Source organism: Muntiacus reevesi, chromosome 2 (assembly GCF_963930625.1).
Source record: "Muntiacus reevesi chromosome 2, mMunRee1.1, whole genome shotgun sequence".
Lineage (NCBI taxonomy): Eukaryota > Metazoa > Chordata > Mammalia > Artiodactyla > Cervidae > Muntiacus > Muntiacus reevesi.
The window spans coordinates 184,609,999-184,628,846 of record NC_089250.1 but is presented as its reverse complement, the minus strand read 5'-3'; positions in this window follow the sequence as shown (position 1 = coordinate 184,628,846).

Here is an 18,848-nt window from a genome sequence, read left to right as displayed (position 1 = left end):
CAAAGAATATCTAGAGTTGACATCTAAGTGGATGGACATCAGCTTGGGCATGAAGGGCCCATCAGAGCTTGTTTGCAGAGTTGGAAGCTCTTTTTTTTTTTTTATCCTTCCCTAACTGAAGTGTATTTAATTAACAAAGTAGAGGATATTTGTGGAAGATCAAAAGGAATCAAAGTATAATCTTTTTAACAGCTTCACTGAGGTACAATTTTTAAATAACTTTATTTATTTATTACATACTTTTGGCCATGCTGGGTCTTCACTGCTGCACGGACCACTCTTAGTTGTGGTGTGGGGGGCTTCTCAACATGGGGGCTTCTCTTGTTGTGGAGTCTGGGCTCCAGGGCGCACGGACTTTGCTGCTTGAGGCTCCCGGGCCTCAGGGCACAGACGGACTCAGCAGTTGTGTTGCATGGGCTCAGCTCTGCAGCACGTGGGATCCTCCCAGATCAGGATGGAAGCCGTGTGTCCTGGGTTGGGAGGTGGATTCTTTACCACTGAGCTACCAGCTAAGCTCCAAGGTACGGCTGATGGACCAAATCCCCTGCACACCCGAGGGGGACGAGGCGATGAGTGTGGATACAGACTCACACATGGGGATGTTTGGTATATCATACACCCACCTGTGTGATTCCACCACCGCAACCAAGGTAACAGACACACTCAGGACCTCCAAACGTTTCCTTACGTCCTCTGTGTGTGTGTGTGTGTGTGTGTGTGTGTGTGTGTGTGTTATAAGAACACCTAACCATGGGCTCCATCTACCCTGTTAACCAACTGTTCAGAGCACCGCACCACGTTGCTAACCACAGGCATGAGGGTGCCCAGCAGTGCACGGATCCATCTTGCATAACTTTAAGAGCAAAACTTGGGCTCCTCTCCTGCTCCCTTCTCAGTCAAGTTCCACAGAAACCACAAAGGTCACCCTCCTTCTCAACCCCTTCGTTATCTGTTGCATTCCCATCCTGCATAGACAAACACAGTGTGTTTTTTATTTTTTTCAAAAATGTATTTATTTATTGGTGTGTTGGGTCTTCACTGCTGTGCACAGACTTTCTCAAATTGCAGCGCGCGGGGGCTACCCTCCAGATGCCGGGCACAGGCTTCTCACTGCAGTGGCTTCTCTTGCTGCAGCAGAGGGGCTCCGTAGTTGTGGGGCATGGACTTAGTTGCTCTGCAGCATGTGGAATCTTCCCGGATCAGGGATCGAACCTGTGTCCCCTGCATTGGCAGGAGGATTCTTAACCATTGGACCACCAGGGAAGTCCCAAGTGTGTTTTCTAACAGATTTTTCCTAACACGGGTCTGACTCTTGGACTCTTCCCCTAGACCTGCAGACACCATTTCAGGCCCATGAAGATCCTCTTCACTCTTTGAATGCTTCCTGGCTTCTTATCCTCCATCATTAGGCATTTTGTTTGCTCCAATTTTTCTTCCTTCACTGCTCCAGTCGAGCAATTTGCACCTTTGCAAACTTGAAAAGTGAAAGTGAAAATACATAAACCCAAGAGGTGGACATGCTGGGCAAAAGAATATGCACTTTGTTTTTAAATAAGAATTTCTAAATTATCTTCAATAGAAAAATCCTATGTCATCAAATATGACGATTTCCAATATGATACATGAATCATTGATACATACAAATGAAACTTCCCAAGTATGTATACAAAACACACATATATGTATATGTGAACGTATTTTCATTTATTTATTGGTATTTATATTTGTTATGAAAACTATATGCATACTCTTTGCCAATCTTCCTTCTAAGTCATTAGTTGGTCAGTCTATGTACCCATCCATCCACCTATCCACCCATCCACCCACCTATCCACCCATCCACCCACCCACACATCTATCCATCTATCCACTCATCCACCCACCCACTCATCTATGCATCCATCCACCTATTCATCCACTTATGCACCCATCCACACACCCACACATCTATCCATCCATCCATCCATCCATCCACCTATCCACCCATCAACCCACCCACACATCTATCCATCCATCTACCTATCCACCCACCCACCCATCTATCCATCCATCCACCCATCCACCCACCCACCCATCTATCCATCCATCCACCCATTCATCTACTTATCCATCTATCCATCTATGCATCCATCCATGCACCCACCCACCCATCCATACATCCACCCCTCCATCCATCCATCCACCCCCCATCCATCCATCCACCCATCTATCCATCCATCTACCGATTCATCCACTTATCCATCTATCCATCCATCTACCCACCCACCCATCTATCCATCCATCCACCCATTCATCCACTTATCCATCTATCCATCCATCCACTCAGCCATCCACCCAGTCATTCATCCATTTACATATTCCACTAAGATTATAAGCAGGTTAGTTCTAATAAAAGAACATCAAGGACTCCCTAGGATTAACCAAATCTGATCTATGTCAGATCAGTTTTCACTAATGTAAGAACAAATGTCCCTAAGGCTTTGAGTCAAACAGAGGGTAGAAATAGTCTTTAAAGTCATAAGATTTCAAATATTACTACAAATTCAACTCATGGTTGATAACCCTAGAAAAATCACATCAAGCCTCAATCTTTCCTTCTGAAAAATGGGTTTAATAAGAGCATCTGGCTCCTAAAGTTGCTGGGAGTATTCAATTCAATAATGTGTAACCAGGAGATAACACAATGCAAGGCTTACACAAAGGCTGTCCAGGTGGAGCTAGTGGTAAAGAACACATGTGCCAATGCAGGAGACATAAGAGATGCGGGTTCGCTCACTGAGTCAGGAAGATCCTCTGGAGAAAGGCATGGCAACCCACTACAGTATTCTTGAGTGGAGAATCCCCATGGACACAGGAGCCTGGTGGGCTACAGTCTTTAGGGTCGCAAAGAGTCAGACATGGCTGAAGCGACTTAGCATGCATGCACACACATGGCTTATGCAAACACTCGATACACAGGATCAGTACCCATGAAAATAAAGAATTTTCTATATTGAGCAGTTTTCTAGTACATTACAACACAGCCTGGCTTCTTCTTCTATCAGCAGAAGAAGTCGAAGCCTGAATCCCTTATAACGTTGATGATCCTCTATATCTATATTTTTAACCTCTCTGGGCAAACTTTGTAAGGGGCTCAGCAGAAACCCATTACCCGTTGTTGGATGCACTCTTAACTGCATACAAAGTTTATCACCAGCTGTCTTTATTTTTAAAAGCAGACCCACATTAAATGTGGAAATATGTTAGAAACCAATTCCACTGGATATGGAACGAAAATGACTCTTTTAAATCCAATTTCCTATTGTTTGCTTCTTTTAGTCAATTAACCAAGATATATGTATTTTAGCACCACAGACAAATAGACAACACTTACAGAACCTTATCAGAGAGTCTTAGCTATGGGAGTTTATCCCTGTTTATTCACTGTTGAACAACAAATTCTGGCTTAATGTCAAACTATTTCCTGAATCAACACTTTTTTTAGATGGAAAAGGTATTCCATAAAAACCAAATCTATGAACTGCATTAAAAAAAAAAAAAAAGGAAATGTGACAATAATGATTGCAATGTGAATCTTTTGACACTTCTGAAATGGATTCACTTCTTGCCTCTACATTGAGTTCGTTGGGCCTGAAATATACAGGAAGGACTAGAACGGTTTCCACATCTACCGCAATTCCTGGAATGTTTCAGGGGTGGCGGAGGGTGGCTCGAGAGCCCCTGTGCATGGTTCGGTATTGCTGCCTGGCCAGACTAAAGCTGTTCAAGAGTGCTGAGCCTTTATTCCTCATGTTCAGAAATCTGCTCCTTGCCTCATGTAAACTGCAGTCCATTGTCGTGGCTCAGAATCTTCAGGTTTTCCATGGGACAATGAAGAGTGAGTTATGTACCATCACTTGAATCCTGGGAAGCTTGGGTCAGAAGCCTGAGAAGGCAGCTGGTATCTGTCATCAGCGGTTCCCATGGCCACAACCTCCTCTTCCCCCAGTATTTTCCCATTCAAGATGGAAGATGCTTCCTTTTAAAGTATACACCCACACATAACCTTGACAAGAAACATTTTAAAACATAAATTCTACCATCCATGTATTCATTCATTCATTCAACTGAAATTGATGGAAATTGTCTACTCCCATCTTGGTTTTTCTGAACCCTCTGTGTATTGTATGTTCAATCATAGACTTGCAAGATCATGTCTTCTTCTAACGCAGAATAAAGTATGCTAAATTGGCACTTCTATTTAAACATCTACTCAAATTGTTTTTCTCTTCATAGGTTTTACTACATGCTGGAAATTCAACAGAGCGAGAGATGGGCAGGGTCATTCCCACGGTCTAAATGACAAAGGTTGATTGGCTTTAGCAAGATCAAGTTGGGAATCAATGTACCCACATCCACCAGATCCCACTTGGATGGACCACACGGGACTCCACAGAAAACATTTAAAGGGCCAGGAAATCAAAATGTGGGCATTTTGACTTCATCCTGTAAGTCATGCCCTATGAATACTATTGTTTTCAGTAGTATAAATAAATAATGAAGAGAACCCACAAGTCCTTGTGATGCTGGAAAACTGCACGTTCAGAAGTATCTAAATAGTGAAAAATAAAACTATACACATTACCACTCACTCTCATTCAAAAATGGTTGTTTGCCTAACCAATCTGAAATGAAACTAAAAAAATATCTTTTGTTTCAAAACTCACATGAAGATGCTGCCAAAACATTGTGCTTCTGCCCATTTAAAAGCCCAAATTCTTAAAGAGAAGGGCAAAGTGGTTAAGAGCAGACTATGGAGTATAACTCCTAGCTCTGTAACTTACAAGCTGTGTGACCTTCAGCAAATTACTCAGCTTCTCTGGATCTCGGTTTTCTCCTCTATAATAAGTTGTTGTTGTTTATTTGCTAAGTCTCGTCTGACTCTTTTGTGACCCCATGGACTGCAGCTCATCAGGCTCCTCCGTCCATGGGATTTCCCAGGTAAGAATACTGGAGTGGGTTGCCATTTCCTTCTCCAGGGGATCTTACCGATCCAGGGATCGAATCCACGTCTCCTTCTTAGAAGACAGATTCTTTACCACTGAGCCAGCAGGGAGAGTCATCTATAAAAAGTAGGTAATAATAATATGAAACATGTGGGCTTGTCTTCAGAATTAAGTGAATCAATATTTTAAGCATTTATAACAGTACTAGGCACATGCAAAACACTGTTGTGTTTATTAAATAAATAAGCAAATAAACCTATGTGCCAAACTTAAAGATAAGGAGAAAATAACCATGCTTGAATGCCAAGGAAAAGCAGGAAGGTTCTTAGAATTACTGTTGCATGACTCATTTAGTGATGCTGCCTTTCTCTTCTCTTGACATCAGCACCAGAGAAAGAAATCTCATTTCAGGGCAGTTGTTGGAGGTAACGCTGAGCACATTGGGGAAAATCAGGTACTTCAATCACAATGACCTATGTCATCTTTATAAAGGAAAGATGCTCGGAATAGGCAGCTATAAAATTTTAAAGTCAAATTGTAAGAAAATACAGACCTTCTGACTTTCATCGTGATCTTATTCACAGTGTCCAACCGGAGATTTAAAAAGTTTAATAACTGAAATTCACTTATCTACTCTCTTGAAAAATCAGGCCATGTGTATATTAGTCATAGCATCACTGATATTGCCTAGGGCAAGATTTCTCAGCCTCAGCCCGGCTGGCATTATGGTTCAGATAATTTTTTTGTTGTTTTGGGGAGTGGGGAGGCACTATCCTGTGTATTCTAGAATGTTTAGCATCATCCCTGGGATGTTTAACAGCATCTATTCTCTACAAAACAGATACCAGTAGCAGCCCTCACCCAAACATAACTACCAAAACTCTCTCCAATATGCGGCCAAATGTTGGGTCATATGGTAGCTCTATTTTCAGTTGTTTGAGGGACCTCCCTACTGTTCTCCATAGTGGCGGCACCAATTTACATTCCCACCAACAGTGTAGGCGGGTTTCCTTTTCTCCCTACCCTCTCCAGCATTTACTGTTTGTAGATATTTTGATGATGGCCATTCTGATCCCTGAGAGGTGACAGATACCTTATTGTAGTTTTGATCTGCATTTCTCTAATAATTAGTGATATTGAGCATCTTTGCATGTATTTGTTGGCCACCTGGATGTCTTCTTTGGAGAAACATCTATTTAAGTCTTCCACCCAGTTTTGTTTTCTTTTTTAATTGACCTGCATGAGCTGTTTATATATTTTTATTAATCCCTTGTTGCTTGCTTCATTTGCAAACATTTTCTCCCGTTCTGAGGCCTGTGTTTTTATTTTGTCCTTTGAGGGGATGGGAGGGAAAAAAATTGTTCCTGGTTGAGAACCACTGGTCGAGGGCGTCGGCCAAGTACCCGTTTTGTATATCTCCCTTATTTCAGAGAGTTCATTTCAGGTGTGTTTTGGGATACTGAAGCCAGAAAAATCTGGATTTGAATTGAATATTTAATCATAAAAAGTCTTGAACATGGCTTCTCCATGTCTACCTTAGGAATAGTGATGACTACCCTGAAGAATGGTAGTAAGGACCAGAAAAGTTCCGCTAGAACTCCCAGCCCCATGCTGGACACAAAGAGCAGTGGGGTGCAGGGGAGGTGAGGATTTCTACATCCCTGTAAGGATGACTGCGTTGATGCATGGTCCACCCCTCACCCTCCTCATCCGTCTAAAAGAACAAGTCTCTATTTATATAGGCAAATAAAATACAATAAATACAACTGGTCCTTCCACACATTAGCAAACAAGAAACTGGATTTCCTCACAAGCAGAGATTTCAATAAAACAACAGAGAACTATATCATGCTGCAACTTCAGACAAATGATCATGAAGCATCACAGTGAACAAAGCTAGGGGAGGTGATGGAATTCCAGTTGAGGTATTTCAAATCCTAAAAGAAGATGCTGTGAAAGCACTGCACTCAATATGCCAGCAAATTTGGAAAATTCAACAGTGGCCACAGGACTGGAAAATGTCAGTTATCTTTCCAATCCCAAAGAAAGGCAATGACACAGAATGTTCAAAGGACCGCACAATGCACTCATCTCACATGCTAGCACAAGTAATGCTCAAAATTCTCCAAGTCGGACTTCAACAGTATGTGAACCATGAAGTTCCAGATGTTCAAGCTGGATTTAGAAAAGGCAGAGGAACCAGAGATCAAATTGCCAACATCTGTAGTATCATCAAAAAAGCAAAAGATTCCAGAAAAACATCTACTTCTGCTTTATTGACTATGCCAAAGCCAATGACTATGTGGATCACAACAAAGTGTGGGAAATTCTTCAAGAGATGGGAATACCAGACCACCTTACCTGCCTCCTGAGAAATCTGTATGCAGGTCAAGATGCAACAGTTAGAATGGGACATGGAACAACAAACGGGTTCCAAATTGGGAAAGGAATATGTCAAGGCTGTATATTGTCACTTATATGCAGAGTACATCATGCAAAATGCTGGGCTGGATGAAGCAGAAGCTGGAATCAAGATTGCCAGGAGAAATATCAGTAACATCAGATATGCAGATGACACCACCCTTATGGGAGAAAGCAAAGAGGAACTGAAGAGCCTCTTGAAAGTGAAAGAGGAGAGTCAAAAATTTGGCTTAAAACTCAACATTCAGAAAACTAAGATCATGGCATCCGGTCCCAGTACTTCATTGCAAATAGATGGGGAAACAATGAAAATAGCAAGTGACTTTATTTGGGGGGGCTCAAAATCACTGCAGATGGTGACTGCAGTGATGAAATTAAAAGATGCTTGCTTGTTGGTAGAAAAGCTATGACAAACCTAGACAGCATATTAAAAAGCAGAGATATTACTTTGCCAACAAAGGTCCATCTAGTCAAAGCTATGATTTTTCTAGTAGTTATGTATGGAGGTGAGAGTTGGACTATAAAGAAAGCTGAGCACCAAAGAAATAACTGAACACACACACAATAACCCCAAACTGCAGGGAATTCAAGGTGGCTAATTGTGACCACTAATCCATCTGTAAGTTTAAAAAAAAAAAAAAAGCTCATTTTAAAGAACAGTGAGCTTTGGCTAATCAGATAAACGAGAATCCAGATTTCTAGATTCACGCCTATAAAACTAGAGAAAAAGGAATAAATGCACCCACCATTGCAGAGGAAAAGAAGAATCTCACTGTCATCCTTAGCACATGGATGCACTATTTTTGCTACAATTCTATCACTTCTCAAAAAGCCTTCCCTGGCCTGTCTGACGTTTGAACCAGCTGAAAGATCATTCCCCACCGATTACTGTGAGGGAACTAACAACTGTTCTTGTTTTCCTTTAAACCCAACTGAAATTTCCTGAGAAGTTGCAAATAGAAAATTGTGTTAAGAACATGCCATTGATCCTATTTACATTCGCTACATCAAAGCATCGAGACATCACAAGCCAATGTGAAACCGGGACCTTCCAATACCCCACAGGTTATGCAAACACCTAACTGGAAAGAACACTTTGAAATTTTTATGGAGCAGGAAAAATTGGAAGTGTATTAATCTAGGCAGTGAAATTGGGCTTTTTGTCATTTTTAATTGCTTGAATTCATAACCTAGTTTTGCTGAATCAAAAACGAGTTGCTATAGCTGACACAAGCTGTTTCAGCTTTTTGGGTACACGCGCGCATACACACACACACACATACGCACTCACGCCCCACAAGTTTTCATATAAACTTTGTATCTATTAATAAAAAAAAAAAAAACCACTGGAAACTCTTTGGAATATTGTAGTAACTGAATAATTAACAATAAAGATTTCTAAGTAGAGCACTGTGTGTTAAAAGCTGACTTTTAAAGATTTCTTTCTTTCTGTATCATGCAAATCTGGAAGGGGGGAGAACAGGAATGCCAAACCATCAGGACTGTGATTTTGTTGCATATGATTTAATTCAAATAAATTAAAATGCATAATTTAAAAGCTCTTCATGGTTTTATCTGCTCCTGTTTACTATTGCTCATAATATATATAAACACTCAATTCTGGGTGAAAATGAAGGAAAATAAACAGAAGGACAGAGGTGTCCACCCACAAATATATACGAAGATCAAATGTGTTACAACTTCCTGAAGGTTTCAGACCCACAACCAAAGTCTGCAAGTGCAAAACTCTTGAAGGGTCCATGTTTTTCTTCCCTATTTGTTTTTGTGTTTGTCAGAAAAATCAACACAGGATGGGGATTAAAGTCTCATAAAAGGCCTTTCATTTTAATTCCATTAGAATTACTCTCCGAGAACTTACTGTGATCACTTAAGAGACTAACTCATGTGACATTTTAAAAACAGAGCTAAAAATGAAGTGTAAACAAAGGTTCAATTAATACTAACAAGGTCTCATCATTATTTATAAATGCCCTACCTCTTCTGGACCATGCTCCATTTCTCTGGTTCTGCAACTCTGCTCAAAATCTAACAGAAAAATTGTAAGTCTAGCCAGAAAAAAAAAAAAAAAAAAAAGGAAAAAAAAACTGTCTTACACTAAACATTGTAATAGTTATTTGGCTCTAAAACTGCCCCACCGAACCAGATTCCCTGTAATTAGAGAACATGGTAAGGATTACGTACTCTGACTTTCATGTCACACTCTCAAAATGCAGTTATATATTCTCAACGTCTCACAACTATAATTTAGAGGAAGGCAATTGTTGCCAAACGCCCTTTGACCTAAAATCTACTTTGACTTTTGTGTCGTACTTATGGGAGAGATCATGGGAAAAAGAAAAGAAAATTGTAGAAAAGAATGACACTATTTTTTTGATACTTTAAAAAGCTGGCACATAAGTCAAGGCTCCTGACTATTTCTACCAAGTTCAAGTAAATACAGACTAAAATGAATCCAGATTCTAAACTTAGGTCAGGTAACAGAGAAGACAGAAGTTTGAGGGGCAAGTTTAAAAGAGACAAACGTAAAAATATGCTTACTCCAATAAAGTTACGAGGCAAAGTGCAGGGTTGTAAAAAATCTATCCCTAGGAGATGACACAGACAAGATTAAGTTCTGTTCATATAAAGTAAAGGCCTTCTCCAAGTGTTTAACTGGTTAAAATGAAATGACAAGAGAAGTTTGAATATTCACTTTTTCAATAACATTACTGTATAGTAGATTGTCTGATATTAACTAATCCTTGCACAGGAGCAGAGAATACCAATAAAGAAAAATCAGGTGCTGCTGATGATCCTTCAGGGTGCAAAACATTGGTTAAGATCAAAATGTAGTGGAATAAGATAAAGGAAAATCTGTTCTGTGTTCCAGGTATGAAACTTAAAAAAAGGCAGATGAAAAGAAATACAGGTGGATGGGGAGGGAAAAAGGGAGTTGCAGAGAAAGAAAGGTGGATGGGAGGGTGGGAGGGAGGGAGGGAGGGAGAGAGGAAAAAAGGAAAAAGAAGGATGAATCAGACAGGGCGAGAGGAAACCTTCCCCCATTGGTGATACTTCCTCCAACTCTTCGGAGAAGCAATTTTCTCTTCCTAATAAACTGCGAATATTCTAATAACAGAAGGAAGCACCAGCGTGTGTAGAGTGTGAGTGGGCAGACAGAAGTTGAAATATCTTGCTTCTTTTAAGAAAATCATGACTGCTGCCCGCACTGCCTGGGAACATCAGTGGTAAACAGCTGTCAGCGGCGGACGTGAGTTTTCTTACTTCAAGAACAACCCTCTGGAAACTTAATCACAGCAAATCACAAAGACAAGTTACTCCATATCACAAACACATCTACACTCATGCCCTTTGGATTTCTGAAGATACGTTCAGATGAAAAATACGAAACTCAGTTGAGAAAGATTTTATAGTCTTAAACCAAACATTTACTGCCCAGCTACCCCCCAAAAAGGATTACACAATCATTTTTGACTGCTTTCATTACAAGCCACATTCATTTCCCTGTGACCAAAATTAAAACCGCATAAACAATGAGTAAATTATGAGCTATGGAAAGATACTCACAAAGTGACTGGTTTCACAGGTAATTGAATGAACATTTCACTGAGATGAGGCTGCCAGTATAACTTTTGGATTCAGAATTCCCCTTGGGCCCCTCTTGGTGGTGGTGGGGGGGGGACTTAGCTTTTTTGTTAAAAGAAATAAATAACAACACAGTTTCATCCTAATCTGAAAATAAATAGCCAGAGAGATTGGCTGAGTCCTAGGATTCTAGGTGATCTTCCCAGGATGAAAAATATTAGATTCAACACTTCGCGTTTTTTTTTTTTTTTTTTTTTTTAATGCATGACAGTAAATTCCATCACTTTGGAAGGCAAGGTACATTTTCCCCATTTGATCTCTTAAGAAGAATGACTCTTGTTTCATTTAATAAAACGGTCCAGAGCCTACTTCTTCAGTCCAAGCCTTTTTGGTACTGTCAATTTACTCCCTCTTCCCTGGGAATAGGGAAGGCAGAGAGGAGAGAGTACCCAGTGTAGACATGTCTGCACAAATGTGAAATTCATCTCCCCACCGCCACACACACACACACACACACACACACACACACACACACACACACATGCCCCCTCGGATCGTGAGCCTGCCAACTTTCCCAAGGCACTGCCCATCTGGCCAGTCATTTCAGAAACCTCACATTTGAAGAAGCGCGCAGCTCCTGCAAAACCCCTGCTAGCCTATTGGGACTTACACACCTTCTCTTATAAACGCTTATTCATCTCTGGAAATAAAGTTAAACGGAGCCAATGAGCATGGGCAATGAAGTTCCCCCGCTAACTTCTACTCCGTCCAGAAAATCCATTCATCTCGGGGCTCCCCGCGTCGCTCAGAACGCCCCTCGCCCTCTCCGGGCGATCTGCGCCCCTGGGTGCGCCCGGGACGCGCCCGAGCCCAGCCTCCCGGGTCCTCCGGCTGGCCTTACCTACCCGGTCTCATTCACGCGCGGCGAAGGCATCCACAGCCTTCCATCTCGGCTTCGGTGTGCCCGGCTTCCCTCCGTCGCCGGGTCCCTATTCTAAATCGGCAGCCCCGGGGGCGCACACGCCGCCACCCTCTCGCGCGAACGTTGGACAGCGGCTGACGGCGGCTCCCCTGCCACAGGCAGCCCAAAATGTCAATTTGCACACTCCTCCCCCCTGTCGCCCGCCCCCGGTCCCCGTCCCTCTCCCACCCCCGCCCGCGAGTCAGTGGGCTTCGGGAAGCCTCGGTAGACACCGCCTCCTCTCCATGCAGCTCGCCCTGGTCTCCCGCTATCCTCGCGTCCCCGCCAGCGTTCAGAGCCTTCTTCGCTCGCCTTACCTGAAGGGCATCTCCCACGACTGCAATTAGCTGCCAAGATTTCATTGTTGGCTGCAAAGTGTCTCCTGCTTCCTCCCCGGGAGGACGCACGGGAGAAGTCCGAGGCGACAGCAAGCGGCACCCACGTGCTAGCAATGTAAATGACTCCAGTCATCTGTCGTGCGCGCCCGAGCCTCCGCGCTCGCTTGCCCAGGCCGCCTGGCAGCCTGACACCGCTGCCAGCAGGTGCAGAGCGCGCCGGGAGCGAGCAGCCCGAGTGAGGAGGCAATCAACGCGGGGGGAACGCACACAAAAGGAAGGCCACCGAGGTGCCGGGGACGCTGCCAGCGCCCCAGCCCAGCTGCCCGCGCGTCCTCGGCCTCCACGCCAAAAAGAAAAAAAAAAAAAAAAAAAAAAAACCGTCGCCAAATTGGACGCCCGATGGTTCTGCAAAGTCTTGCTTTGCAGCCCCGGGGATGGAGGCTGCGTGGGTCCCGCCTCCGCGCCTCCCGGAGCTGGCGGCGGTCCCTCGCTTCTCTCCCTCCCTCCCGCTCCCCTGCACGTGTCCCTTCCCCTGTTCTTTCAAGCATTAAATATGTACCACATGACAGACTAGGGCACCTTGCAGGGTCCTCCGAGTCCACCCTTGACAACCAATCTTAACTCACGCGCGGAGAAATGTCTAAAGGCAGGATATAAGCACTTCCAATTACTTACACTAACTCCTGCATTATTCAGAACGTCCACGGGACAGTATTTATGACTTCCAATGTGCTACTTCATGTATAAACACTAATAAAAGATGGAAATCGCACCGCTCCCTACCCCCAGCGCTGATGAACTTTCCCTCCATGTTTCCTCCCAGAAGTGGTTGCACATTTTTTTTCTTTTTTTTCCCCAGTGGTAGTAGTTACAACTTTGCAATCTCCAATCTTACACATTATGCAGTAAATGAAGATGCTCTGAAGTTCGAGCCTGCTTTGAAATGGAAAATACATATTACATCCTGTTGAACTTCAGCGACCACCTTCTAAAATATATTTACCTTGGATAATAGTGGAATCAAAGCAAATTTCCTCTTCTTTGTTTCCAAAAGTCTTCATAGGTATGTGATCTTTTTTCCCCCCTTATTAAATGAAATGAGTTGCACAAGCTTCTAACTACTCCCAGCTTAGCTATTCCCAGTTTAAGCCATAGCTTTGGGCAGAGACTAAACCACTTACTGATTGGGGAAGTGAGTTTTGTTTCTTCATTTCCTTCACAATCAGAATGGCCAGCTACACGTACTAAGATGGCCTTGCTTCTCTTCAAAGCAACTGTTTCTTGAAGGGGTGGAATCTAAATGTGTTCTAGAATATCATACAGATATACTACATTTGATTAACAGTGAATAATCATCAGTTTCCTCTGTCAACTTCCTGGAGAGTTTACTTTCATTAAAGGCCTTGTGCACAACTGAGTAGGATTTTATATATCGGTAAGCAAATTTTAAAATGTTAATAAATCCTTCAAATATTTATTTTCACATTTATTACAGCTCCACAACTAGTGGCAATATTTCCAGGTTTGTTTTTTTTTTTTTTTTTTTTTTGGAACATGCCAAGTCCTTACATAATCACCATCCATCTCTGTCACACCCGTAACAAAATGAGGTGTTTTTTTTTTCCTTCTTATGCATTAAGAGTGTTTTTAATATTGCATTCATGTAGTGTTTAACTTGCTCCTTGTGAACTTAAGAAAAGTTTATGTGTGTTTTCTCTGCCTGCTTTTCTTGGAGGCAGTTGCATTGAAAGATACTAAGATAACATTAAGTAAAACTCTCTTTTATGGTGACAATGCAGTGCAAAATACACACACACCCTGATTATTTAAACGGTTGACTCCTAATATAAGCACACAGTATCCTCCGGACATGGTTTTCATGGGAATCAGGTAAAATGGCAAAAGGTTTCTAGACTTCTGTTTAATCAGAACCCTGTGTAGTTGTAGAGATATACAAATATCAAGTATGATTATCACGGAGAAAACTACCAGTCTCCGTGGAATAATCTGATTCACAAATCAGTTCACAAAAGCAAGGTTATTTGGAGTTACCGATGGCGGGGGTGGTGGGCGGAAAGACGGCACACCTAATTACAGTCCCATCGCCCCCCCTGTTCCCGGGCACATATGGTCATTTAATCACAGAGTGTGACAACCTTGGCAGATGTTGCCCAGCCCGGTTATTGATATAAATTGCTGCTCTCATGTGTAAGTGCCCCGGTGAAGGGTCAGAACAATAGCTGTACGCACCCAAAGGGGCTTCAAGGTCCACATGAGCATCTCGGGCAACATGACAAGATGGTCCAGAGCGGACGCTGTTTCCTCGCTCTGACTTCACAAGCGATGGAATCTAGAAAAAGGGCACTGAAGAATTTACTTACAGGCGGCAGTGGAGAAACAGGCATAGAGGATAGACGTGTGGACGTGGGGAGAGGGGAGGAGAGGGTGAGATGTATGGGAAGAGTAACAGGGAAACTTATGTCACCATATGTAAAATAGACAGCCAATGGGAATGTGCTGTATGGCTCAGGAAACTCGAACAGGGGCTCTGTATGAACCTAGAGGGGTGGGGTGGGGAGGGAGATGGGAGAGAGGCTCAAAAAAGAGGTGATATATGTATATCTATGGCTGATTCATGTTGAGGTTTGGCAGAAAACAGCAAAATTCTGTAAAGCAATTATCCTCCAATAAAAAAATTAATTAAAAAAACAAACAAACAAAAAAAACCAGCAATAAATGAAGCCCCCCAGATCAAGAATGAGGGGAAGTCTCCCTGGGGGAAGGGTAAATTGGTATCATCCCTCTGAAAACTTATTTACTGGTGTCTAATAAAATAATACTTAATGTTTTGCCATTTTACCTGATGCTGTTGAAAACCATGTCCAGAGAATAATATGTGCTTACATTAGAAATTAACTGTTAAAGAAATCAGGGAATGTAGGGTTCTTCTAATAGTCATGTATGGAAGTGAGAGTTGGACCATAAAGAAGGCTAAGCATTGACGAAATGATGCTTTCAAACTGTGGTGCTGGAGAAGACTCTTGAGAGGCCCTTGGATGCCAAGGAGATCAAACCAGTCAATCCTACAAGAAATCAACCCTGAATATTCATTGGAAGGACTGAAGTTAAAATTTCAATACTTTAGCCACCTGATGCAAAGAGACGACGAAAGAACCTGATGCTGGGAAACATTGAGGGCAAGAGGAGAAGGGGGTAACAGAGGATGAAATGGTTGGATGGCATCACTGACTCAATGGACATGAGTCTGAGCAAACTCCATGAGATAGTGAAGGACAAGAAAGCCTGTGCAGCAGTCTGTGGGGTTGCAAAGAGTCAGACACAACTTAGTGACTGCACAACAACAATTAAAATGGAAAAGGTGCGCTCCCCATAACCAAGCAATTCTGCTCCTAACGCCCGCCCTGACAAAACACATGCATAAGTGTTTACGGATATAACTGCACTACTATTTGTAATAGGAAAGAAATGATCAACTTAATGCCCATTGGCATCAAATACATGATATATCCTATGATGGAATACTATGTAGCAGTGAAAAGAAATAACTGCAGTTACTTAGGAATAATCTATAGCTAGACAGACACATATATGTATGTGTACGTGTATATAAGGTATCTATACATACTATGTAATACAACATATATATATATTCTTCAGAAAAACTTTGCTGAGTTAAAAATACACCTTTTAGATGATCCATACACTACAATACCATTCATGAAAGAAAATGCGCATATGAAATAATATTACAGATATTGTTATCTAGAGATACAGAAATGTCTGTGGAGATATAAGAGAAGAACCCGAACCTGGGTTACTGATCACAGTTTTTCTACAGCGTACCAACTAAAAATGGTTTTTATATTTTAAGGTTTAGAAAACTGAGACAAATATTTAAAAAAAATAGGAAAAGTAGGAAATTCAAGTTCAATGTCCGTGAGTGATGCTTCATTGGAACACGGCTACGTCCATTTGCTGACACCCTGACTATGATTGCTTCTGTTCTCCAACTGCAGGGCCAAGTGGTTGTAACAGAGACCCAGTGGCCCACAGCGCCTGAAATATTTACTTTGGAATCTTTTACAGAAAGTTTGCTGTGCTGATCCCTGGCCTAGAAGGGTGGCACCAGATTCATAATAACTTGAGCTCTGGGGAAAGGGACTAAAGACTCGTGCCAGGGGCTGAAGTTGAGAAAATCATAGTTCTCCTTTAAAAGAATATTTACATATTTTGCCTTCATACTTTTATTAAAGGTAATATGTGTTATATATATGGAAAACTTTTTAAGATATATATGAGTCAGGTCAGTTGTGTCCAACTCTTTGTGACCCAATGGACTGTTGCCCACCAGGATGCTCTGTCTATGGGATTTTCCAGGCAAGAATACTGGAGTGGGTAGCTATTTCCTTCTCCATGGGATCTTCTTGACCCAGGGATCACACTCAGATCTTCTGCATTGCAAGAAGATTCTTTATCATGTGATCCACCAGGGAAGTTCCATTATGTATATATGTGTATACATACACACATATACTTTTTAAAATAAAGTTTATATATATATATATATAACGTTTAAAGATATACATTTCTAAATTTATATACATATGCATGGTTTGTTTTGACTATAAAGAGAATGTGTATTCCATTTTTTAAGTGTGTGTGTGTGTGTGTGCGTGCGTGTCTGGGTTTCCCGGGTACCCCTAGTGGTAAAGGACGTGCCTGCCAATACAGGAGACGTAAAGGATGCAGGTTCGATCCCTGGATTGGGAGGATCCCCTGGAGGAGGGCTTGGCAATCTGCTCCAGTATTCCTGCCTGGAGAATCCTCATGGACAGAGGATCCTGACAGGCTACAGTCCATGGGGTCTCAAAGAGTCAGACACGACCGAAGAGGCCTAGCCCACACGTGTGGTATCTACACGTGTGTAGATGCACACACTAAGGAAAAAAATCACTCAGGATGGCAGTTCTTGGCGGAAGAAATACAGGTGCTTATTGCATTCTTCTTTGTTGTATCACGTGTTTGTCACTTTTCCAGGAAGATGTAAATGTAGGAAAACGGTGGACACCTGGCCGTGTGAGTGCTAACGACTGCCGTTGTGCCAATATCATTTTCTCACCGAGAAACTGCCTTTTCTCTTCAAATGTTGAACGATGATCTTTTCTTAAAAAAAAAAATCAGGGTTTGGCTTTTATACTCACCTAACATTTCTGGAAAACTCCAGTATCTAATTGCTTCTTCATAGAAAAAAATAAAATTGCTAAGCCTCAATGCACTAAAGATTTTTATAAAAATCAATCTTATCCTTGAAGTAAAATGCGACATAGATTATCCTTTCTGCTAGAAGTTATGGTAATGACCTACTGAGATACGCCTCACAATACAGTAATATTGCTTCTTTACCCGTTTGAAAATATTTTCCCATAGGAAGGCACAAAGCAGGTTCTATCTGAAAAAAAATAAAATAAAATAAAATTACATAGCAACCACATTGGTGCTCTGGAGGATTAGAACAGTGGAACCTAATGATTTTCTTCATCCTGACATCTAATAATCCAGTAGCATCAGGAAAGGTGAGCTTAATGAAGCATGTTGAGATGGGAGAGCAGGCGATTTATGGTGGACCTGTTGTGGTTATATTCCTAAATGGATCCCATTAGCTTAACATTGGTTGCTGGTGAATGACCACATTTCCGAATAGACAAATCCATGAATCACCTGGGCATATTTCAGAAGCCTGCTCTATAGAATGGCTTGCCTTCCAACTTTTCACTAGGGCCAGGTGAACGACCTTTTTTTAATGAAGCTCAGCAACCTTTCTTGGAGCAAGAAACAGAATTATTGCAACTGAACGTGCATTCTTCCTCCTAACATGTACGCAGAACTTCATCCTTGACATGGCGTGTATCAAGCATAGCACTGAATTCTTTAATAGCATTACAACAAACACATACTGTTTTCAGTGCTTTTTATAATTAGACCAGAGGTCTAAGAGATAGGGCATATGTGAACACACATAGCCAATTCACCTCACTGTACAGCAGAAATAATCCAATATTGTAAAGCAACATTGTAAAGCAATTATATGCCAATAATAAAATCTTTAAAGAGAGCTCAAAAAATAAATAAAACTCCAATGTGTGCTTATTGTGGAAAGCTGTAAAAAACTGGAAATCACAGGGGAAAATGTCACTCATATTTTATCACTGAAACAGAACCACATGTAATATTTTGTTACAAATCTGTCCAGTCCATTTTTCACTGCATATGTAACTAAAAAATCATAAGCACACAGGAGACATTGTATCATATAAACTGCCTTATAATAGTTTTGTGCTTTGCAATATATCAAGATTTTCTGCCACTAAAAAAGAATGATACCTTCAATTTTGGTATCCCACTGTGATGCACGATTCCTTTTCACTCCATGTTAAATAACACTGAAGTGAACATCTCTGCCCATAGCTTCATGAACTGCCCCTTGTTCGATATGTCAGGGTAAATACATAGAAATGAAAC